The sequence below is a fragment of the Gopherus evgoodei genome, chromosome 2, assembly GCF_007399415.2.
Source record: "Gopherus evgoodei ecotype Sinaloan lineage chromosome 2, rGopEvg1_v1.p, whole genome shotgun sequence".
NCBI lineage: Eukaryota > Metazoa > Chordata > Testudines > Testudinidae > Gopherus > Gopherus evgoodei.
In genome coordinates, this window is record NC_044323.1 from 114505022 (window position 1) to 114530774 (window position 25753).

Consider the following 25753-nt stretch of genomic DNA (forward strand, 5'->3'; position numbering starts at 1 on the left):
GGACAGTTGGCCTTGATATGTCCCAGTTCATTACACTTAAAGCATCTTCCATCTGATGGGTCACTGGGCCGAGGTGAGTTACTGGAGACTGGTGAGGTTGAAGGGTAGGGTATCTGTGGCTTTACTTGGGTGGTATGTGGGGTCTTTGGCTGTCCTCGGTTGTAGGGTTTATGGTCTGTGTGCCCCCTGTGGTAATCGTTCCCCTTGACAGTAGCTTTCTTGCTTTCTGCCAGTTCCATCCATTTGGCTCCAATCTCCCCCGCCTCAGCGATATTTTTGGGATTTCTATCTTGTATGTACCGTGTGATGTCTTCAGGAACACCATCCAAGAACTGCTCCATTTGTATGAGGAGGTTCAGTTCTTCCAAGGTTTGAATGTTGTTTCCTGTTAACCAGGCCTCATAGTTTTTTGCAATGTAGTAGGCGTGTTTGGGAAATGACACCTCTGGTTTCCACTTTTGGGTTCTGAAGCGCCGACGGGCATGATCTGGGGTTATCCCCATCCTGTATCTGGCCTTGGTTTGAAAAAGTTTATAGTCATTCATTTGCGGCTTAGGCATTTCAGCTGCCACCTCTGCTAAAGGTCCACTGAGCTGTGGCCTTAATTCTACCATGTACTGGTCTTCGGGGATGCTGTACCCAAGACAGGCTCTTTCAAAATTTTCCAAGAAGGCCTCGGTGTCATCACCTGCCTTGTAGGTGGGAAATTTCCTGTGCTGTGGAGCAATAATTGGCGCCGGGTTGTTAGGGTTGGCTGGCACATGCAGCCCAGCTTTTGCCATCTCCAGTTCATGCTTTCTCTGTTTTTCCTTCTCTTCATTCTCTTTTTGTTGTTTTTCCATTTCTTTTTGTTGTTTTTCCATTTCTTTTTGGTGCTTTTCCATTTCTCGGCGGTGGGCCACCTCTTCTTCTTCTAGTTTTCTTTTGTGTGCTGCCTCTTGGGCTGCCTGTTCTCTTTGGAAGGCTGCCAGTTTGATGCTTTCTTCCTTTTCTTTTATCTCCATCTCTTTTTGTTTTATTTCCAGTTGTCGCCTGTGTTCAGCTTCTTTGAATTGGTCTTCGGCCTCCATTTTTGTCCTGGTAGACATGGTTCCTGTTTTCTTGTGTTGGGGTGCCCTCCGGTGTTTCTCTTTTGAACTGCAGGCTCTGTTGCCTCCTGAAGTCTGCCTAGCAACAGTGCTTTTTTCCCTTTCTCTCTCTAGCTAATGTTCAATGAAGGGAAACCAGAAAAACCACTTTATTTGCATGCATATAAGTGCTGGTACTTGCCTCCTAATGGGAGGGCTATTGCATGACAAAAGACCCTCAACAGTCTTCTCGCTTAACATGCAAACCACAAACTGCTAGAGAGAGCAGAAAAAAAAAATTCTCTCTGGTTCCCTTTTAAAACCAAACTGTTTCTCTCTGCTAAAAAGCCCTTAGCAGAGAAAAGAAAAATATAATATTCCTACTGGCTTCTGGATTCTGTCTATATCCCGCCGCTGCACACCATATTATAACCTTATTCCCAGATTTGGACCTTAGCGTCCAAAATATGGGGGTTAGCATGAAAACCTCCAAGCTTAGTTACCAGCTTGGACCTGGTACTTGCTGCCACCACCCAAAAAATTAGAGTGTTTTGGGGCACTCTGGTCCCCCTGAAAAAACCTTCCCTGGGGACCCCAAGACCCAAATCCCTTGAGTCTCACAACAAAGGGAAATAATCCTTTTCCCCTTCCCCCCTCCAGGTGCTCCTGGAGAGATACACAGACACAAGCTCTGTGAAACTACACAGAGACTCCCCCCTCTCTGTTCCCAATCCTGGAAACAAAAAGTACTTTCCTATTCCCCCCAGAGGGAATGCAAAATCAGGCTAGCAATCCAACACACAGATCTCCCCGATTTCTCCCTCCCACCAATTCCCTGGTGAGTATAGACTCAATTTCCCTGAAGTAAAGAAAACTTCAACAGGTCTTAAAAGAAAGCTTTATATAAAAAGAAAGAAAAATACATACAAATGTGCTCTCTGTATTAAGATGATACAACACAGGGTCAATTGCTTAAAAGAATATTGAATAAACAGCCTTATTCAAAAAGAAGACAAATCAAAGCACTCCAGCACTTATATTCATGCAAATACCAAAGAAAAGAAACCATAGAACTTACTATCTGATCTCTTTGTCCTTACACTTAGAAACAGAAGACTAGAAAATAGAACTACTTCTCCAAAGCTCAGAGACAGCAGGCAGACAGACAAAAGACTCAGAGACACAATTCCCTCCACCCAAAGTTGAAAAAATCCATTTTCCTGATTGGTTCTCTGGTCAGGTGTTTCAGGTGAAAGAGACATTAACCCTTAGCTATCTGTTTATGACAGCAAGTAAAAAATCACTTAGAAAAGTTAGATGCCTGCAAGTCACCAGGGCCTGATGAAATGCATCCTAGAATACTCAAGGAGTTAATAGAGGAGGTATCTGAGCCTCTAGCTATTATCTTTGGGAAATCATGGGAGACGGGGGAGATTCCAGAAGACTGGAAGGGGACAAATATAGTGCCCATCTATAAAAAGGGAAATAAAAACAACTCAGGAAACTACAGACCAGTTAGTTTAACTTCTGTGCCAGGGAAGATAATGGAGCAGGTAATCAAAGAAATCATCTGCAAACACTTGGAAGGTGGTAAGGTGATAGGGAATAGCCAGCATGGATTTGTAAAGAACAAATCGTGTCAAACTAATCTGATAGCGTTCTTTGATAGGATAACGAGCCTTGTGGATAAGGGAGAAGCGGTGGATGTGATATACCTAGACTTTAGTAAGGCATTTGATACAGTTTCGCATGATATTCTTATAGATAAGCTAGGAAAGTACAATTTAGATGGGGCTACTATAAGGTGGGTGCATAACTGGCTGGATAACCTTACTCAGAGAGTAGTTGTTAATGGCTCCCAATCCTGCTGGAAAGGTATAACAAGTGGGGTTCCGCAGGGGTCTGTTTTGGGACCGGTTCTGTTCAATATCTTCATCAACGATTTAGATGTTGGCATAGAAAGTACGCTTATTAAGTTTGCGGACGATACCAAACTGGGAGGGATTGCAACTGCTCTGGAGGACAGGGTCAAAATTCAAAATGATCTGGACAAATTGGAGAAATGGTCTGAGGTAAACAGGATGAAGTTCAATAAAGATAAATGCAAAGTGCTCCACTTAGGAAGGAACCATCAGTTTCACACATACAGAATGGGAAGAGACTGTCTAGGAAGGAGTATGGCAGAAAGAGATCTAGGGGTCATAGTGGACCACAAGCTTAATATGAGTGAACAGTGTGATACTGTTGCAAAAAAAGCAAACGTGATTCTGGGATGCATTAACAGGTGTGTTGTAAACAAGACACGAGAAGTCATTCTTCCGCTTTACTCTGCGCTGGTTAGGCCTCAACTGGAGTATTGTGTCCAGTTCTGGGCACCGCATTTCAAGAAAGATGTGGAGAAATTGGAGAGGGTCCAGAGAAGAGCAACAAGAATGATTAAAGATCTTGAGAACATGACCTATGAAGGAAGGCTGAAGGAATTGGGTTTGTTTAGTTTGGAAAAGAGAACACTGAGAGGGGACCTGATAGCAGTTTTCAGGTATCTAAAAGGGTGTCATCAGGAGGAGGGAGAAAACTTGTTCACCTTGGCCTCCAATGGTAGAACAAGAAGCAATGGACTTAAACTGCAGCAAGGGAGATTTAGGTTGGACATTAGGAAAAAGTTCCTAACTGTCAGGGTAGTTAAACACTGGAATAGATTGCCTAGGGAAGTTGTGGAATCTCCATCGCTGGAGATATTTAAGAGTAGGTTAAATAAATGTCTATCAGGGATGGTCTAGACAGTATTTGGTCCTGCCATGAGGGCAGGGGACTGGACTCGATGACCTCTCGAGGTCCCTTCCAGTCCTAGAGTCTATGAGTCTATGAGTCTATAAGCCATAGAGCCCTTCGGGGTAGCATAACACTAACACTTTGTCTGGGTTTAGACTACTGGGAAGTTACCCGTGGAATGGAAGGAAGGGATCTTCATCCTACTTTATCAAGGAAAAGGCCCACACACACTGAGTGCAGCAACTGCAGGCCAATAGCTCTGCTTTCTGTTCCCAGAACAGTTGTTACATGTGCCCAACTCACCCAGCTCCAGGCTCTTCTTGTGAAATGCCATTGCCCTGACTCATCAGGCTTCACTGCTGGGCAGTCTACAGTGGAGGTTATACTTGCTCTTTGTCTTTTATCTGCAAAAAGAACAGGAGTACTTTTAGCACCTTAGAGACTAACAAATTTATTTGAGCAGAAGCTTTTGAGGGCTACAGCCCACTTCTTCAGATGCATAGAATGGAACATACATTGAGGAGATATATATACACATACAGAGAGCATGAAAAGGTGGGAGGAGTTTTACCAACTCTGAGAAGCCAATTAAGTAAGAGAAAAAACTTTTGAAGTGATAATCAAGGTAGCCCAGTACAGACAGTTTGATAAGAAGCATGAGAATACTTACAAGGGGAGATAGATTCAGCGTTTGTAATGGCTCAGCCATTCCCAGTCTCTGTTTGTCATAAACAGATAGTTAAGGGTTAATGCCTCTTTTACCTGTAAAGGGTTAAGAAGCTCAGTAAACCTGGCTGACACCTGACCAGAGAACCAGTAAGGGGACAAGATACTTTCAAATCTTGGTGGGGGGGAAGTCTTTGTTTGTGCTCTTTGTTTTGGGGGTTGTTCGCTCTTGGGACTAAGAGGGACCAGATGTCAGTCCAGGCTCTCCAAATCTTTCTGAATCAGTCTCTCATGTTTCCAACTTGTAAGTAACAGCCAGGCAAGGTGTGTTAATCTTATTTTTGTTTTATCAACTTGTAAATGTTCCTTTTTGCTGAGAGGATTTTACCTCTGTTTGCTGTACTTTGAACCTAAGGCTAGAGGGGGTTCCTCTGGGCTATATGAATCTGATTACCCTGTAAAGTATTTTCCATCCTGATTTTACAGAGATGATTTTTACCTTTCTTTCTTTAATTAAAAGCTTTCTTTTTAAGAACCTGATTGATTTTTCCTTGTTTTAAGATCCAAGGGGATTGGATCTGGACTCACCAGGAATTGGTGGGGGAAAAGAGGGGGGGATGGTTAAATTCTCCTTGTGTTAAGATGCCAGGGGTTGGATCGGTGTTCACCAGGAACTTGGTGAAAAAGCCTCTCAAGGCTGCCCGGGGAGAGGAAGGTTTTGGGGAGACAGAAAGTGTTCCAGACACTGAAATTTCTGGATGGTGGCAGTGTTACCAGATCTAAGCTAGTAATTAAGCTTAGAAGTGTCCATGCAGGTCCCCACATCTGTACCCTAAAGTTCAGAGTAGAGGAGGAACCTTGACACTGTTCAAGCCTAAATTGATTGTATCTAGTTTGCATATCAATTCGAGTTCAGCAGTTCTCGTTGGAGTCTGTTTTTGAAGCTTTTGTGTTGCAGAATTGCCACCCTCAGGTCTGTTATTGAGTGACCAGACAGTTTAAAGTGTTCTCCTACTGGTTTTTTAATGTTATGATTCCTGATGTCAGATTTGTGTCCATTTGTTCTTTTGCGTAGAGACTGTCCTGTTTGGTCAATGTACATGGCAGAGGGGCATTGCTGGCACATGATGGCATATATCACATTTGTAGATGTGCAGGTGAATGAGCCCCTGATAGCATGGCTGATGTGATTAGGTCCTATGATGATGTCACTTGAATAGATATGTGGACAGAGTTGGCATCGTGCTTTGTTGCAAGGATAGGTTCCTGGGTCAGTGTTTTTGTTGTGTGGTGTGTGGTTGCTGGTGAGTATTTGCTTCAGGTTAGGGGGCTGTCTGTAAGCAAGGACAGGTCTGTCTCCCAAGATCTGTGAGAGTAAGGGATCATCTTTCAGGATAGGTTGTAGATCTTTGATGATGCGCTGGAGAGGTTTTAGTTGGGGGCTGAAGGTAACAGTTAGTGATGTTCTGTTATTTTCTTTGTTGGGCCTGTCTTGTAGGAGGTGACTTCTGAGTATTCATCTGGCTCTGTCAATTTGTTTTTTCACTTCATCAGGTGGGTATTGTAGTATTAAGAATGCTTGATAGAGATCTTGTAGGTGCTTGTCTCTGTCTGAGGGACTGGAGCAAATGCGGTTGTATCTTAGAGCTTGGCTGTAGACAGTGGATCATGTGGTGTGTCCTGGATGGGAGCTGGAGGCATGTAGGTAAGTATAGCGGTCAGTAGGTTTCCAGTATAGGGTGGTATTTATGTGACCATCGCTTATTAGCACAATAGTGTCCAGGAAATGGACCGCTTCTGTGGATTGATCTAGGCTGAAGTTGATGGTGGGATGGAAATTATTGAAATCATGGTGGAATTCCTCAAGGGCTTCTTTTCCATGGGTCCAGATGATGAAGATGTCATCAATATAGCGCAAATAGAGCAGGGGCATTAGGGGAAGAGAGCTGAGGAAACGTTGTTCTAAGTCAGCCATAAAAATGTTGGCATATTGTGGGGCCATGCAGGTACCCATAACAGTGCCGCTGACTTGAAAATATATATTGTTCCCAAATGTGAAATAGTGTGGTTGAGGACAAAGTCACAAAGTTCAGCCACCAGGTTAGCTATGACATATCGGGGATACTGTTCCTGAGAGCTTGTAGTCCATCTTTGTGTGGAATATTGGTGTAGCGGGCTTCTACATCCACAGTGGAAGATCATCGATGGATTGTAGTTTCCTCAGGAAGTCAGTGGTGTCTCGAAGATAGCTGGGAGTGCTGGTAGATTCATTATGAATTTAGTTGTCCTTCAACAGCAGCATATGTTAGACATAAAGGCAGCCTTCAATTCTATTGATAGTGCTGCTCTGTAGAAGGCTCTACAAGACTTGGCGCCCCCATCACCCTCCTGAGGTTAATTCAAGATGTACTTAATGAATCAGACCTGTTTGCCATGGGGAATTCATAGGTCTGACAGGTTTTACACTAGATCCAGGGTGAAGCAGGGATATGTCCTGGCCCAAGCCCTGTTCTGCCATGCAGTGAATTGGCTCCTTGAACATATCTCCACCAATACCGGTATAATGGTCAATTCAACTTTGTTTGCTGACTTGGATTATGCAGATGATGTCATCCTCTTTGGCCAGGATGCAAATGACCTTAAAGATGCTTTAGAGAGCTTTCAGCACATGGTACCTGCCCTTGAGCTAAGGGTTTCTTGGGAAAAACACAAAATAAGAGTGTCAGCACAAAAGTTGTGATGCAAGAAATATGTGGTGAGGGACAAACTGTGCAAGTAGTGGATGATTTCTTCTATCCTAAGTGGTAAATTGATAACAAATGGGCATTGCTAGCTAGACATCCTAAGGAAAATTGATTTAGCAGCCTTATCCATGAATTAGGGTCTAGAGCCAAAAAAAAGGTGAAATTATATTCAAAAGTATGGATTCATCAAACCTGTGTACTTACAATCCTTTTATGTGGATCTGAAACATGGACATTGCTTAAACAGGACATCAGGAGGCTGGAGGCATTTCATGTGTGTTGTCAGCAGTGGCTGTAGAGCATAAAATGGTTTGATTTTATCAGTAAGAGGGACGTATTATGAAGAACTGGCCTCAAGAGGATTGAAGACATCATCAGTCATTGCCAGCTGGTACTTTTTGGTCATATAGCCCACTTTGGAGATAAAGTCCCTGCACGTCAAGCCTTGAAGATAGGATTTGAGGTCAAGAGGGGACATTGCCTGGCAGTATCCTCACAATTGTCCATGTTTAACCTGGCTGCACCATTTCAGTAATAACTCTGTGGAGCCGTACCAGGTGTCCATGGACATTCAGCTCTGTGGACCCTCACTCTCTAAGTGTATTGTTATTACCTCTTCCTTCTCCTTCACTCTGCCAGGGAGCCATGAGAGCACAGATATCTGTTGTTGTGCCTGGTGCCACAGCAGCCCCCAGCCACTAAGAGGAGCAATTGCAGGGAAAGTATTGCTCAGCCCCTGCAGTCCTGGGGTGGAACATGCCTAACTGTTGTGTGAGGGATGGTGCAAGTACAGTCCTGTTGGCAGGCAGGAGCTGTGATGGGATGGAGCATGCCCAGTGCAGACAGAATCTTCAGACAACATAGCTGCCAAACTCCAAAAAGGTTCAAATGAGTATATTCAAACTGAGATTTTTTTTAGAAGCTGATAAATTTGGGGGAATTTTCACAGGGACGGAAAAAGGCACATCCGTGACATCAAGCTACCCTCTTGCTCCAAAGCATGGAGGTCCTACAGCATCTCAATGAAATAGTTGTAATAGTTAATTAACATAGATATAACAATGTATTTTCCCTCATCTCATTCTCAAAAAATGGTTAAAACATTTTAACTAAAGCTTTCCAGAACTGTTCAGCCTGAGTCAGACTCCTGACATGGAAAATTTCAATCTAAACAGTTAAAAGTTTGGCAAAGTTATAAGCAACTGCAAACCAAGTTTTCACCAAGTGAAACTGTTGGGCAACCTTAACTATAGGTTTCACTACTTGCACCACTTAGTGTAGAATAGAATGAAAGAATGCTGAAAGGTGACTTGTGTAAGCCAGTGAGGATACAGAGAGCCAAATGACCAGAAAGGTACTAGGTACCATCCCTCTCAAATTAAGAGCTTGTGTTTATTATGCTTGTAGCCATGATAGTATGTTTTATATGCACTTCACTTAAGCAATTGTAATTTTAGTTTTATGGAGTACAAAGAGCAATAATAAGATACTGCTCCTTGCTTTTAAGTAGTGGATTAAATTGACGGTTCTTGAAAAATATTAATGGCTGGTCATTAGTAGGCATAGTCTCTTTTCTCAGCATACATGATTGTTTTCATTTTAAACTAGCACTTTGCTTTGTGGGTATAATTATTGACAAAAATGTATGTCTGGCTTCATCAGATGATTAACTAAATCATCCTTTTCTTTCCAAGCAATGCTGTGTCCCTTTGCCCTAAATCTTGCTAGTTGGAAGTGAGGGAGGGAAACCAATTTAATTAAGTTAACTTTATTGACCCACTGGAGCTGTTGTTTAATAGTATGGCTCCCTGGAGTCTAGTGCAGGTAAATTGAATGAATGCCACAGAATATCACTTCCCTGCATTGCATATTTCAAACCTTTGCCAGGCAGCTTGGGATGAACAGCCAATCAGGGAAAAGGTCCCCCCACCCCCCTTTGCTAGCTTGGATGGCATTTCCCATTATGCTCAGAACAATGTGCAGTGTTACCGATTCACTCCTGTGAGTATCCTGAGATTGTGTGTGGTATTCAGCTGTTATATTCAGAAGACAACTTTTTCTGAACTGGTTTTTCAGCCATGTTTCAAAGATGCCTTTTTATGAAGGAAAGAAAACTAGCATGTGAATCTGAATGAATGTGCTGTGAGTAAACCATTTAATATAAGTGCATCAATACATTCATTCTGTATGGGAAATCAGAATCTGATAGGCTGATAAGAGAGTTCTTCTGGGCTACAGTTGTGATAAAATACTTGAGAATAAAATAGTCTGTTTCCTTGTCAAGTATTTCGGGATGATGAAATTAAAAGCTAAATAGAATTTTGGAATGTTTTCCCATGGATACTAGTGCTTACCACTTTTTAGGTTATTATTTTCTTCTATTGTTGAAATCAGGATCAAAATGTTTTATTTATCTATAACTACAGCAATGTTGCAGTTGACTGGAACAATATGTCCATTTCTATACTATTCCATCAATATTGTATGTTACTTGATGATAAAATTATGTAGTTTAGTCTGCCGCACATTTGCTCCTAGTCACTTTCTTTTAAAGTACAGATAAACTAGTAGTTGAATCATGCAGCAGCAACTTCATTCATAAAATATGTAAAGCTTCTTTGGTTAACACATTAGATCCAAAGATCCAGCCCTACAACTTGGTATAGAGGTACATGCCAATTATTGTTTTAGAGAAAAATAAGAAGCATCATTTTAATTGTAATTCATAATCCTCACTCTTTTTTACTTGAAAAAACATGTAATTCTGTGTTTTGACTTAGTTTTTGAGTAGTTTTCTCTATGTATATCTAGAAAGATATTGTCAGAAAGCTTTGGGTTGATTATTTGAATTTGAAATTCCTGTCTTAAGTAAAACATGCATCCACACAGAAGCTCTCCACCCCTCAACCAAGCTGGGGATGCACAGAGCTGGATCCTCAGCTGGTGCAAACTGTCATAGCTCTATTCAATTCAGTAGCTGTTGAGTTCTAGCTAAAGATCTGGGCCATCGACTTCAGTGGATTTTCTCAAAGACATAAAGGTCCACTGACATGGACCTGATTGCAGGATTGGGGTCTAATCTGCAATGGTATTTGCTAATTGCAAGACTGATTCTGTTTTGGGTATATCTTGGTGTAGCCCTCTGGAGTCCCTGTGAATTTTTCTATTTCTCTCCTATCTCCAGTATCCTATTATGCCATGCAGAACTTTGCAAAATACACCATACGCATTTTAAAGTAAATTTTAAAGTTGTGGCACAAACTAAAACAATCCAGGAAATTCTAAGCAAAGACTGACCCTCTGTCCTGAATTTTAGGAATGAGCACAGCAGCCTTAGCACTAAGTTTGACATCTATGAGTTATCTTGCTTTTAATTTAATATTATTTTAATGTGGCTTATTGTTAATTTTATTTTTTACATAAAAGGGAAGTGCCTTCTATGACCGATCTTTTAGAATCTGTTCCAGTTCCCAGTTCTGATATCTTGGCTAACTGTGTCTCTAGGTAGCTGTTCTTAAAGTCTGTATTCTGTGTCTGAGAGACAGACATGGCATCTTTCCACACAGATGATTTTGGTTTGGGGCATTGGGTGGGCATTAGATAATATTTTTAGTTGTCCCCTTTTTTATTAGTATAATATTTGTAGAATTTGGATGGTTACTGTCTGCCTATTATTATATACAGTACTTGAAAGAAGTAAAGAATGTGCATCTGATAAATACATATTTATGACTTAATCTTGCAAATGCTTTCTTGTGCAACAGGCTAATTGCATTGAATTCAAAGGAACTGTTTGCCTGAGTAAGATTACTTGCAGGAATAAGACTTTGTAGAGTGATGTCCTTTAAAGGTATTTAAAAAAACAGATATTTATTTTTATGCACATATTCTGTATATAATTGATTGCAATTATTCTAGTCTATTACGGAAGTCGATTATTAAAAGCTATAACATTTAAAAGCAGGTATTTTAAATTCTACTTGGTGGATCTGAATATTTTTCAAGAGCATATCTCACAGCAACTTAGATACTGGCCCACAGTCAGTCATCGCATGCTACCCACTGCATGTAGAAATATATTGCTTTAAAATCCATTATCACCTGCTTTTGAAGCACAAATCCTTTAGATTGTGAAGATCCTTGAGAAAGTGAAGATGCAAAAATTGTCATTTTCTTTCTGTCCCAGCATATCTGCTGCAAATGTATCTTCTACTCTTTACTCATGTTAGCATTGCAGCATCAATACAACTATGAAAGAGGAAGGTGGATTGTATTCTGCCAAGTGCATTGTCAACAGAATTGCCTTTTAATTTCCCTACCAGTAAATGACAAATAGAACTTTTGTGGGTAGTCATAATGAGAGTGAGAGAGGAAAAAGAACTTGGGATGTTTCTTTTTCCAAATCTGAAGTTGACTTTGCAGCCATTGAGATAATAAAACTCATTGTTTCTCTTCTTAAGTAAGCAAGTTACGTGTAGTCATTGGATGTGATGGAATAGATATGGAACCCTGTGCTTTCATGTTTAGAGGGCTTTTCTGAGTCTAAACACGAGAGAGAAGACCATTAAGGAGTAAATTTTGTTAACACAAAAACCAGGGGCATCTGATTTAGCATAATACTTCCACTATTTCAAAAACACATCAGCCAATTCACAAAGGTATTTTAAAGACATTTACTGAAGCATGAAAAGCCAATAATAACTAACATCACAATTTCTGCTTATAGAATAAGAATTGAATAGCCATTTCAGTATTTGATTTTATGATCATCATTCAGAGAAGGCATGACAGGGGGCTGCAATTTAGGTCAGGGAACAGGCCAAGCAAATATTATATGCCTGGATTTTGTTTTCTTTCCTACATGACCACCTTCAGCTACAGGAAAAACATTTTTTTTCTGTGTTATTGTTTCGTTTCCTAAGGGAAAGCAGTGAAATAGAGTTGTGAAATGTCAAGTTTCACTATTAAAGGAAACCCCATGCTGATGGATGAAAGTTATTCAGGGTGCATGTCTGAACGTGCAGACTTAGAGCCAACTTCTGAACTCCTGTCCAAAGCCTGATCGAACAAGCTCTGTATTGAGCACTTGATTGTTTGAGCGTGGAGCACTAGCACGACTGCTAATACAAAATGTGGGCAGTAAGTGCAGAGCCTATGCCAACCTGGTCTCCACTCCCAGCACCCAAAGTAGATCTTTATGCACATATCAGAGAGGAGGGGACAACTTTAGCACTTAGATATTGCTGCCTGAAACGAGTTCTGAGTACTGCCGCCAATTTTTCCTGCTGTTTAAATGCCCATATGTCATAGCTATGTTTCCTTCGACAGAGTTGTTGTACATGGTTCCTCTTCCTTGATTTCCAGTTATTGACCATGCTGTCATTGTAGCAGGGATGGGTGAACTGCTCAGATAAAATAAAAACTAAACAAAATTTCAAGCTGAGACAAGCCCATTCTTTGTATGGGTCAGAATGGTTTTTGCATAGCCCTCCTCCTGCCAGTGGATGACACCATATAGAATATAGAACACAAAAACCAATGTTGCACTACTTCTTCCCTCCGGGGTTGTGCCGTTTATTTCTGGGTGAACCCCACTTCTTATCACTTCAGAGAAGGACAGAGAGAGGGGAAGATGTTTTCTTGAGTTTGCATGTTGGTGGTGGTCACTACCAAACTCTCTTGAAAATCTGGCCTGTGCTTTCAGTTTTTCACCTCTTCCACAATGTGAGGCCAGCTCATTTTTTCCATCCCTATAATCTTTGTTCCCCTATAAATGTTGTTTTCTTTTGGCTGTGGGTAGTATTGGAAGTAGAAGTATATACGTTCAGGACGCTTGTTCTCTCGTAGGTTATGCAGTGCAGGTTTGTATTTCTGAATCACCCAAGCAAGCAGCTTTTATTTTCCTTTTACACATCAAGCCTGTGCTTTTGTTTCCCTTCTGATTTAGGGGGTGGTGATGTGTATAGTTCTTGCATTCCTGAAAGAAAAGGACTATTGTTTTCATCATCCGAACAATAGATGTTGTCCTGTAGGCTTAGCTTACCTTTTCAGAGTCAGAGTGATCTTTACCCAGTGCTGTACATTTGGCTATGAGTAGACCTTCTGTGTGTCAGTTCTGCCTACTCAGTTTCAGATGTTATCAGCCTGAACTGGATCTTAATCTAAGAGCAAAACACGATTATTTTAATTTTTCATCACCACTAATGTACCAGGAACATGTATAGTATATGCTGATTTATTTTGTTCATGCCATCTAATCAATGCCAAATGAACTAAGAATTCTGAACTATTTAATACTACTTTGTATAATACTAAAGAATTACAATTCTCTATAGTCTATAGCAAAACACGAATGATTCAGTATTGAGTTGAGAAGTAAGTTAAGTAATATGAGCAAATAGACTTATCTTGATTTAAAAAAATTGATGTATACTGTGCATAGAGCTGGACAGGAGAATTTTGATTTAAAGAGTTTTTTGTTCGAAAATGCCAATTAATTGAAACTGAAGTTTTTCCCCAAAAGGGTTAATTGTTACTAGGAAAGGCTTCTCGGGTCCAGGGTGGAATTTCTGATCAAAATGGGAGGGGGACAAAGGTAGGGGAAGTGTGAGAGGAGACAGAGACAGTCAATAGGCCAGTAGTTAGAGTTCTCAAGTGGAATGCAGTAAACCCAGGTTCAAGTCTCTGGTCCACACCATTTCTTGGCCCAGGTCTAATTATTATAGGTGTGATGTCCATATATATGTGTGTGTGTGTGTACAATCGTTATTGTTTAATTACTTTCCCCCTAACTATCTGAGTAGGGTCTGTGTTTCCTTGAATTTTTGGAACTTCTGCCAAAAGTAAAACCCATAGAGCCTGCCTAGAATAGGCTTGGGCAGTACAAGCTCTGAGCATCCAGATTATTAGTCCTGTGATGATCCAGAATTTTAAACAACTAATGTTATCTTAGCTGTTTGACAAACAATATAGGCTGTGTTATTACGAGTGCAATAGTATGGTTGGATTTGGATGGATATATAGATGTTACAAACCAACTCAGATATGTTATTGAAACAGAAGCTATATCTGCAGCATGTAGTTTGCATAATAAGAAGCGGAAGAAAGAGTAACTTGAAATATATCTTGGAAATAAAAAAAATAAAACTGCAGGTGATATTTTGCCATAAAGATTAGTTATGGAGAATCCTTTTATTTTCCACAGCCCCAAAACACTGCTTCTAAACTCATCTTCTATATCTAAAATGTAATTTAATTAATGACTGTACTGGGAAGGAATATTCATAATATAATTGTCTCAGGAATCTGTTTTTTAAAAAATTATTGAAAAAAGAATACTAGATATTATGAGCCAAGTTCTGCTCACAATTACACCCCTATAAATCTGGAGTAACTCCATGAGTTATGGAGAACCCCGCTGTCAAAAGGAAGCCCCAGACAGGCTACATTACTTTTCCATCCTGCTCCTTGCAGGACTGGTAGAGGACCAAAGCACATATCCTCTTGTCCACTCACTCCTTCACCACCAGACCAAAGTAAGCCCTCCACTGGTCCCAAAGAGGTGGCAAAGCCTTCCTTTTGCCCAGGAAGGAGAGATCTGTGTGACAAAGCAACCATCCACACATGTATCATAGGGGCACAGTTTGACCCATAATTCCAAAGAACAGGCTTATACAGCTTCATCCAGAACTCATTGAAGTCAGTGCAAAGACTCCCATTGATTTTAAGCCATAGAGAAGTGGCAATGTGCTGGTGAGCCCAATGATCTTTCAATAATTGCTGTAATTTAAATATATTTTGTCACATTATCTTACTTAGGATCCCTTTTCCCTTCCCCTGGTTTTGTAGTCTGAACAAAGGCAACTGATTCAGATTTGTTATAAACCAGAATCTTCTAAGACAGGTTCATTTGAATGGGAATTGTTTGATGATGTCGTCTTTGTACATAGATTTTTATGGGGTGGGAGGCATATTTTAAAGATCCTTCTTTAATTGGTGTCACATCTATCAAGGATATTGTGTGTGTTGCCCTTAGTGGAAGATTATGATTTGTTACAAAGCATGATAACACTAATTTAGAACAAATGACACCCTTATAGCTGTGGCATTCCCCGCAGCAGCAGAACCAGAGCAGATCCATCCAGAAAGGGGGGGCCGGGGGGGACTGAAGTTGGAGGAGGTCCATGGAAAGGCTGCACAATCATTTATAGCTTGGAGTTCCTCTCAGAGCCCCCAATCTTCCTGCTGTACTGGGTATGTGTTTGGGCATATCCAGCGCAGCTGCTTGGCCTAGAAGCTGGGCGGAGGATTTGGGACCTAGTGCATAAGTAAAAGGGTCTGTCTAATGTAAGTTAGTGTCGTCCTGCAACCTTCCTGTTGGACTGAATCACTTAACACAAGGTCTAATAAGTCCAGCAATGCCCAAGGTGGCATTTTTGCAAATCATCTTTACAGGTTATCAGTGCCATCAATTTGTACTCAAGTTAATCAGTCCTGGGACATTGTGGAGCTTCGCCTGGAAACACAGAGAAGCTTAAGCAGCTTGTCATGTTGTCTGTACTAACGGATTGTCTGTATTGCAGCATGCATATAATTCTGAATTATTCCCCATTCCAAGAGCATGCCTCTTCCATTACAACCTACCACTCATTCTTCTGGAGGTAACTTGACATTTTGAAAGACCTGGATTGTAATCAATATACAGGAGTTATAGCTACTGATCTGAAAAAACTGGTACATAAGCAGTTATGACTATTTATGGTGTTTTCAAGCAAAGTGAGTGCTGTAATTCTAGTTAAATAAGAGATTGCCTACATATTGGCCTGTTTAAGGGCTTTACATCTGAGGGAGGAATATCGAAGGGAAAAATCTCATGAGCTGTCTATGGATATTATACTTTTTATTTCTGATTTTATTATAAGGCTCTGTCTACATAAAAGCGAGATTTTATATCTATGATATCATTGTATTCAGGTGCCCCAGGCCCTGGCCAGTATAATTAGTTCTGATCAGTGACTTCTATAACTTAAAAGGCTGAGTTGAGCGAGGGGAGAGGGAGGAGGAAAAAACAATTATTCTGAAGTTTGACCAAACAGAATTTATATTATTTTCAACATCCAACCTCTTGAAAAATGTTAGAAGTGCCACATTTACAGACATAACATTAAGCTTCCTTTTTCCTGACCCACATAAAGAGCTTTTAGGACATATGGGGAGTTTTATGAGCTGTAATTAATACAGCAGGGCAAAATTTTTTTCCATAACATCTTCTTTTCGGGGGGGGGGGGGAAATGGAGATGTAGGTTTACTGAAACAATTTGTGAATTCATGTCAATTTCAGCAAATTGTTTCAGTCATAAACAAATAAATAAGGAATAGTCTTCAAAAAAGTCAAAACTGTTCATTTTGGCATTTCTGAATTGAAACATTTTGACTTTTTGTTTTGGACAGACATTTTATTTTGTAATTTCTCTCAATTTTATTAAAAAAAAACCACCCCCCAATTAACTGTTTCAAACTTCAAAATCAAAACAAAACATTTCATTTTGGGTCAACCACAATGTTTTGGTCAACCCAAAATTAAACATTTTTGAACACTTATTTCATTGAAAAAAATCATTCCAGCTTGACCCTAAACTATTGTTTATAATTTTTCGGTTCTGTTCCTGAACCAAAAAATTGGTTCTTCACACTGCTTGAATTGCTAATCTTTGGCTTATGTTGGTCAAGTGATGTACTATGTTACAGAATAGTGCACTGCTATACTCTAACCTGGGAGTCCTGTGAAACAGCAGACACAACAGCTTTCAAAAGAACCCTGCACAAGCTGCTGAAAATGAAAGAGTTACAGGCTTTCCTCCACGCATGCTTTCCCCATGGAGGGGGAGAGTTTGAATAGAAGGAGACTGGATGTGGGTGGACTAGTGAGAAATCGAGAAAGAATAGGCAGGGTGACAAAAGAAGTGGCAGGGGTACTGGAAAGGATAAGGGAGATTTCAGAAAGAAAGATCAAGAGAAACAGGAAGAGTTTGGAATGGCAATGGGGTGGAGAGACATTGAGGGAGTGCTGGGGGGATTATGCAATGGGACAAAAGATGGAAAGATTAGGGTTGGGAAAGAGAAAAGAATGAGGTAGAAAGAGGAAGAACAGAAACATGGGTGACATACTTACAACAGAACCCCTCTTTTACAAATTAACTGAGGATTGAGCAGTGAGTAAAATCAGAAAGTTCATAAAATTGAACATCTCAAAATTGCCATAATTATAGTGCATAAATTGCAGTATGGTGCACTGCATTGCCTTCTTCTTGTCCTTCACATCACGGCAAAGCAATATCCAGTGCATTGAAGGAATTTGCTCTTCATTGACATCGCTTCTATTGTGTGATTTATTTTTTTCCCTTTTGGAGAACAATGGTTCATGTAACTGGTCATTTGGAAGACTGATGTTTGTAAAATTGAGGTTGTTATTTAGTGAACAGTTTGATACCGGCTACTGTGAGAAATACCCTATCAAAACCAGGCAAGTGGCTACTACACCATCACTGTTAGTTTTACTGTTGTAAGCATTTTATTATAGCCATATTATTGTATGTTATCTTGTCCTGTAAATTTCACAGATCGTCCAAGCTAAATAAGGTTGAGTCATATATGACTACTTGATGGGAGGCCTGTTGTTATTCCTAAGTGCTGCAGGCAGTTATTCATCTCTAGTGAATTAATATTAAGGCCACAATGCTACTGAAGGTGCTGTCATTTTTCTGAGATGTCAGCCAAGGTCCTGACTCTGTTTTCTCAAAGATGGCATTAAAGTGGCATGTAAGCCCAGTGCTCCTGGCCAAATTACAATTCATAATCATCCTTAGTAAGTAATTTTTAAAACCATATAACGTATTTTGCTCATGTAAATTTCTCCCATGGGCAGGAGCTATGCAACTTAGAAATGATCTAATCAGATGGATTTGGGCAGGGAACAAAATTTTACTGGTGTTAAAATTCAGCTTAAAAAAAGAACTCCACACAACTATGTTCCTCCAAGATCCACATTCCATACATTCAGCCAAAGTCTATACATCTCTGGCAAGCTTTATTTCACTGGGGTGTTCTTAGATTTAAGTTGTTTTTTGTTTATAAAACTACTTTTTCATATTTATATGAAAGATGCTATGGAAGACCAATGTACATGTACTGTATGGCAGCTTTTATCGTTCAGGGATGCAAATTATTGTATCTTTTGCTCTTTACACAACAAATGTAAGATGAAAGAACCACATGGTGGGGTGCAAATAACCATGTTTACTAATTATACACATGCAAGGCTTAGGTACAAGTATATACTTTTGCTCTGGCAGGTTTCTGTACATAGAACACAGAACCACTAGAGGGCTCACAAACTATTTAAAGGTACATTTCACGATTCCTATACACTAGATGAATGTGTTAGTGGACTAATATTTAATGGTTATTATAGAATTTGCTGCTAGTTCCAAAGTGGTTCATCTGACAAGACTAATCTGAGAAAAATTTTGAATAAAATAAAAACCTGAAAGCAAGATCGGAATACAGCTTGAACATTTTATGAATGTTGGAGAACCTTGAGTCTGAACTCAAACATGATCATTCCATTTGGGGCCAGTGGGATTTTTGTGTGTGTTATAACAGTGTTTAGAAAACCCTTCAGATGTTTGAAAAATGAAGAAACAAAATAATGGCTATCCTGGTTTTGAATGTACAATAATGTTCCTTATTATCCAAGGCAAAGGCTACTTATTTTCATACAGAGCAAGGAATGCTATTACAAATATAAAATTTGTTAGAGAATAACAGTGTTAGAAGAAGATAAAATCAGAGCAAAGTCTTCTGGTTTTGCTACATGTTAAAATATAGATGGATTGCAGTCAGTGTAGTTAAATCGCTTCTCTTCTTTGAGCTTCAGATGTAGGGTGAGATTCTGCAAGCACTCCGCATTCAGAACTCCCATTGGGCCCCAGAATACTAGCTGACAGGCAGTAATAAGGGAAATATGTGCTTTTGGTCTGCTAAATTCAATTAGTCTAACAGCAGTTTTTAAATGAAAATCATTATGACAAATTATCTCTGTTGTTCTCGTCACCATTTTAGCCATCATATCCTAAGTTAATTAAATGGCATTTTAATGATCTTTATGTAGTTTTCTTTTAAGTGTACTGTATGTCAAAGAGAAAGCAGTGTTGTCAATTTTTAGAACATGTTCAAACCCTCACAAATATGTTAGCTTTGAATGAATTTTAAACTAATAGCTTTTTTAATTGGGGGTTCATCATTTTCATTTTCACTTGGCAAACACTGATTCGGGAGAGATGTTCATATCTTGTAGTATGAAAGGACCAAATTTTGCATCATGTTTGTCTATTGTCTATAAAAAGAAGTAAATAATTTTTCAAAAGTTTTTCCTTACTGTTTATAACAACACTTGAAATTTAATTCTGTTTCCTCCATCATACACTGAATTGTTGGACTAATAATAATCCAACTCATGTGTGCAGTGCAGCGGTTTCTCCTTGTTGCTTTGTGTCCTAAATCTTTGTGGTTGCGTGTGCTGTTAAACAGATGCTGCATTCTCTTCCAGAGGTGACTGCATTGTGATTATTCCATTCTATTTTTATTTTGGTAGTTAATTATTAATAAGTGATTAGATAAATATAGCTAGGGAATATATGATGCTGTGATATGGTATAAAAGTGCTGTCAACATGTAGTCGGGATGGCTGCATTAATGAGGAAGCCATGAGTGAGCTATACAGATAAATCACCCTAACAAGTGTTGTTAAAACCTTTCATTACACAAATCATTTTGCACGCATGTTTTAGAGAGTTTTTGTACAATTTATTGAGGCTATTTTTGATTCCCTCTATCTGAACAGCTAAGTGCCTTAGTTACCGTGAGTCCAGTGGTACAGAACTCACACAGCCCGGGATAAACACCTTACGTTCTTGTTTATACAAAAAGCAAGTGTCTATCCAAGGGTCTAGACCCATTCTCAACAAGGTAAAAATACATTTCTCATACATTACAAATCTAGTAACATTGCTAACCCCAAGATCTAGAAATGACTAAACAGACAAAACCAAGGAACACCCTTCCACCCACCAACAGACCAACCAACACTGTTCTGTCCTATTCCCCAAAACGGGGGGGGGGGGATATGGGCTTTGTGGAGTGACCTAAAAGTCAACAGTTTCTGGCTATTTCAGATTACTGTCAGGGGAAATGAGTCCCAAAGGTGAAGGTCCCTCACCGAGAATCCCCCTGCAAGCAGCCTCCTCTTTTAAACTGAGAGTGTCCCAGCTAGTGTGCTTCCTCTAGTTCAGCTGCAGTAGTGTACCATAAGGAGAGTGGAGTCTCTTACATAGATGCATCTAGGCCATTTAGGGCTTTCTAGAACAAAACCAAAATCTTAAGCTCCACCTGGAAACCAAGAGGCAGCTGGTGCCAATCATGGACCCAGGCATAATGTGCTCGCAAGATCCCCCACCTAACATGAGCTGTCACCTTCAGCACCGCTTTCTTCTCTGATCTGAGGGTAGCCCCATGTACAGAACATTCCAATTATCTAAAAGATATAGATGACAGTTATAAGATCCACATCTTGAAGAAATGGTTGCAACTTGCTAGCCAGACACAGATGGAAAGAAGACCATCCTGGCCTTTGCTGTTCTACTCTTCTTCTTCATATGATTGTGAATCAAGTATTGAGTTGTTATATGTTCCATGGTCTGTTCTGGACGACCACAGTCGCACGCTGGAGAATCTTTAATTTTCCATTTGTGCAGCAAGTATCCACATTTGCCATGGTTTGTGAAGATGCAGGTTAAGGTTGCCCATGAGCTTTGTGGGATGTCGAGGCCAGAGGTCTTCTGTGACAGGTCTTTCACAACATGTTTGTGACTTCTTGCGAATTCCGTTCGGCTTTCCATGCTTCATCGTGGTTGAAGTTGCTTTGTTGAAGGTTAAATGCATGGGTCCAAAGAGGCTTATGCGACTGTTCAACTAACAGAAGCTAACCAGATGTGTAGATTGCAAACTCAAGTAACAAAAGTTGGACACACACTCTCAGTCACAGGGGCAAAGATAGTCTTCACCATATCTTCTGGTTGTTACCCAAGCCATCCGGTATCACTTTCATTTTGCCTAGATTGAGCTTCAATTAACTTAGCTCATCTCAGCAAGACACGGGGGGGAGGCATTTGATAGTAGTAGCTGTATTGGATGAGATAGACAGAGAGTTGGATGTCATCAGCATACTGAAAGCACAACATTCTATACTTCCTGTGACCAATTGGCAGAGAGTGACAGCATTCCCATGAGTCTGGTATTTACGTTCTAGTTCACCAAAGAATGCCATGTAAGGTTTCTACTGGAAACAGATCATGCTGATCATAAAAATCTTTGTGAAATGGATAATATGTAAGAAGGGTTGTGTGGTGGGCGATATATACATATAAAGAGAGAGGAAACTATGTTCCTAAGGCCTTGCAGTTAAAGAGAGGTGACCCAGAGGTAGCATGCCTTACATCAGGTTCCACCAGACTGAAGGTGGGAGATACTTATCTCCCTGGCTGACCATTGTGTACTGTGTGTTTTACAATGGATTTGCATACCAAGTGAAATGCTAATGAAGAGATTGCGGGGGACATCAGAAGGAAAATTAACAGGAAGAGGTGAACAGCAGGGGCAGAGGACCCTGTTTTACAAGTGAAGAACAAAGGACTGGACTAGTATATCTGAAGGTGCAGGAAGATGTCTTGGCATCCTTCATCAAGGAGAAACAAGTTGCCATCAGATTTGATCCCATGAAAGGAGGATCTCAGCCATCTTGGTTGGAAAATGCTGTGAGAAGGACTTTTGGGTAAGCAGTACCTTATAAGTCAAGAAGGGATCTTGTTACTTGAGTTTAGGCTGTAGAATACATGTCATGAATTTATTTTATATGGAAAGCTTTTTTTTTTAATAGTTCTGTTTGCTATCATATTAATCTCTATTCTTTGTTCAATAAACTTATAGTTATGTTCTCTATAAACAAATCTAAGTGCTGTGTGTTACACAGCTCTACATTCTCAAGTGTAATAGCAAGCTATGGTGTACTGTTCCTTTGAGGACAGCAGGCCTGATAATTCTGAGAGTGTCCCATGAATAGATGGCTGGATTCTGCAGGGAGATGTTTGGAGGACTCGGGTTGGAATGTGCCTATCGCTAATCTGCATGAGGGACAGAAGTGACCTCATGGGCTGAGAGAGAAGGGCTTGTGTTGCCAATGGCTGGGAGAGAAAATGAGCTGACCTCTGACAGATACAGACAAGGCTCCCCTCATGCTAAGGGCAGATGGTAGCAAGGTGTCTCACAACCCTGGGTACGTCTGGGAAGTGTCCTATTTTCTCACTAAATCTTCCAGTTGGCCTCTACATCTGAATCAAGAATCACGCAAAATCATCCTTTGAGAATGTTTAGTGAGAAGGAATTGAACTCGGAGATGCCCAAGATCAGTTCTGTCCATTCTTGCAGTGGTCTGGGAGTGTCAGAATGATGGAACCAATGGACCAGCTTTTCTATGCTGACTCTACACTAGCAAAAGATTCCCTTACATTGAATCCTTATCTGCAAGGGTAGTGTAGCTTTGCAATCCTTTTGTGCTATTGAAGCTACACAAGGGGCTATACTGACCGACTGGATCTGTAAACTGAAAGTGAAAAAGATAGTCTCTTAATATGTTAAGTGAAAACTTGGAATTTGCAGAATGCCAAACCTGTGAAAACACTCTAAAACTGCTATATCTCCTTTTTCCCCCTCCTCTCTTTTCCTTGATTTTCTTCTGTTTCTGATGTCTAATCAGTGAGGATTATTTTATTTTATTTTATTTTATTTTATTTTATTTTATTTTATTTTATTTAAATGTAAGCAATAAAATACACCAGATGTCAGACAAATTAATAATAGTCTATCGTTTAACCCCCAAAATCTTGCAGCATCAATATAAAAAGATCTAACAGTGATGATCCCAAACCACAAGCCATATTAATCTTAGAAAGGTTTCAGAATAGCAGCCGTGCAAGGCACTAAATTTAGCGGTACAGAGTGGTAATCTTAGAAATGGCTTTGAGTGGGCTGGTGATACATGTTTTACACCCTACAGAAATTTGGATTTGGATCTATATTTAGTTCCTTTATCTAACTATTATATTCTCATCCAACCTCTCACATCATGAGCAACAATGTGATCTCAGATACCTTCAGTCTCCATTACTTTTTTATTTGGATCTTGAGGCCTTGGAAATAGCTATCTGAGCTCCATCCAGATATCCAAGGTATACAGCTTGGCTCCATGGACTATAAATTGATGTTATATGCTGATGATGCCTTTTTATATATATCCAAACTGGAACCCACAGCCCTCCCATCACTAATTCAAAAATTCAGAGTAATATCTGGTTACAAAATAAATAGGGGAAAGTTGGATCTATTGGAAATCTCCCAGTTGTCATGTAGTCAGCCATTTCTCAGTGGCTCAGACGTAGCAAGCCCTGGCACAAATTAAGCACTGGGTTAATACGCCTCTACGCCGATATAATGCGACCCGATATAATACGAATTCAGATATAATGCAGTAAAGCAGTGCTGGAGGAGGGGGGGTGCGTGCTCCGGTGGATCAAAGCAAGTTCGATATAACGCGGTTTCACCTATAATGCAGTAAGATTTTTTGGCTCCCGAGGACAGCGTTATATCTGGGTAGAGGTATACAGTAAAAATGAATATTCAGCCTAGGCTACTCTATATGGTAATCATCCTACCTGTAAATAATCCTTCCATTTTGGCATATGAAGGGAGATTTCTAAAACAAAAACTGTTACTCTGCTAGTTTTATGACAACTTTGTTTTCTAGGAGAAAATCAACAGGTCTTACTGAAGGATTTGGTCTAAATTCAGAGTTTTTATGCAGAAGGAGACCTATTCAGCATCATGATGCAAAAGTGTCCCATATTTTGGAATTTTTACAAGATGACTTTGATCTCAGGGTGCAGTGTAATACCTTAAAAATGCATGTTTCTTCACTGCCAGTAATTTTGAGTGTATCCAGAAAGTCTTTCATTTCCCACCAAAAAGGACTTAATATTGCTTCATTTCAGCAGTTCAGTTATAGTGTCTTCCTGAGGTGCATTGAGCTCCATCTTTGGATTTGAACATTGTGCTCAATGCCTTAATGCAGGCGCCCTTTGAATCTATGGAATCAGATTCATTGTACTACCTATCAAAATGACTTGTTTTTAATCACTGTCACCTCAGCAAGAAGGGTATCTGTGTTGGGAACTCCATCAACTCTTACATCCTGCTGCGTCTTCCACAAATGTACAGTGATTTCATAAACAGATCCTAGCTTTATTCCAAAATTAAATTTGATTTTTTTTTCATTGACAAGAGACGTCATTGCCTTCTTTTTGTCCACATCCTTCTCACCCAAAGGAGACACTGTGGTATTTGTTGGACTAAGGCAAGCCTTCGAGATTTGTCTGAAAGGAGCTGAGAGCTTGAGGAAAAGAATAGCCTTGCTGGTGTTATTTCAGTGAAGGAAAAGATGTTCTAAGGCACCTTAAACCATCAGTCTCACAGTGAATATGCTGGTACATTGCTGAGGCATATAGAACAAAAGGACTTAATCCTCCATGGGTTACAAGAGCTCACTCAGCCCAAGCAGTGGTGGCATCATGCACTGAAAAACAGCAGGCCCCTCACAAAGAAATCTGTAAAGCTGCAGCTTGGTCATCCCTGCATACATTTACCAAGTTTTACAAGGTAGATGGTCTTCAGCCGATTGAGTCTTTGGTAGGTGGGTCCTGCATGTTGTGGCAATTCCTTGGCATAAGGGAATCCTTTCTCTCGGTGATGTCAATTTATTCCCTCCCTAGGATTTTTGTCATTTCTGAGAAAATCCAACACTGAGGATTTGTGGTTGCATACCTGAAAACTTCCTCATCCTTAAAGGAATAGAACCACAGATCCAGCCCTCCCTGAGAATACAAGGGAGATCTCTTTCATTATGGTGAAGTTCTCTGCTCTACAGGAGTTAAAACCTTTCTTATGGATTATAATGTTTCTTGTTGACTGTGTTTTTCCAAGGTGCTGATGCAGCATAAGAGATTCTTTTTTTGTTTCACAGTCAGAGGGGCTAGCTTCTGGAGCACCTTGTAACTGAGGGGTTGGAGGCTAGTCCCTCATCAGCCATCCAATCAGCTTTAATTCTGCCCTCTACAGCTACAGATGAATGACAACCCACACTGAGGCTCTGTGGACCTATCCCTTCGAAGAAGGGAAAAATTCTCCAAGTCTCAGGTTATGTGCTCCAGAGTGTATGAGCACCTCACAGACTTTAATATATTTACCCTCACATCACCCCTGACAGGTAGGGACGTACTGTCATCCCTATTTTACAGATGGGGAACCGAGGCATAGAAAGACGGAGGCTTGCCCCAGGTT

At 40.2% G+C, this 25753-nt stretch overlaps 1 protein-coding gene across 10 annotated transcripts in view; it reads left to right on the forward strand.

Annotated features, from left to right (window-relative positions):
* The window catches only part of LOC115646061 (poly(rC)-binding protein 3-like), a 519652-nt gene that overhangs the window by 259076 nt on the left and 234823 nt on the right, over window positions 1-25753 (forward strand). The window contains exon 1 of one of the 10 annotated variants that reach the window (XM_030551513.1): window positions 9216-9250. The exons of 8 other annotated variants lie outside the window; for them this stretch is intronic. The gene's annotated coding sequence lies outside the window, so the exon portion shown is untranslated. One more of the 10 variants, XM_030551512.1, reaches the window with a different exon arrangement.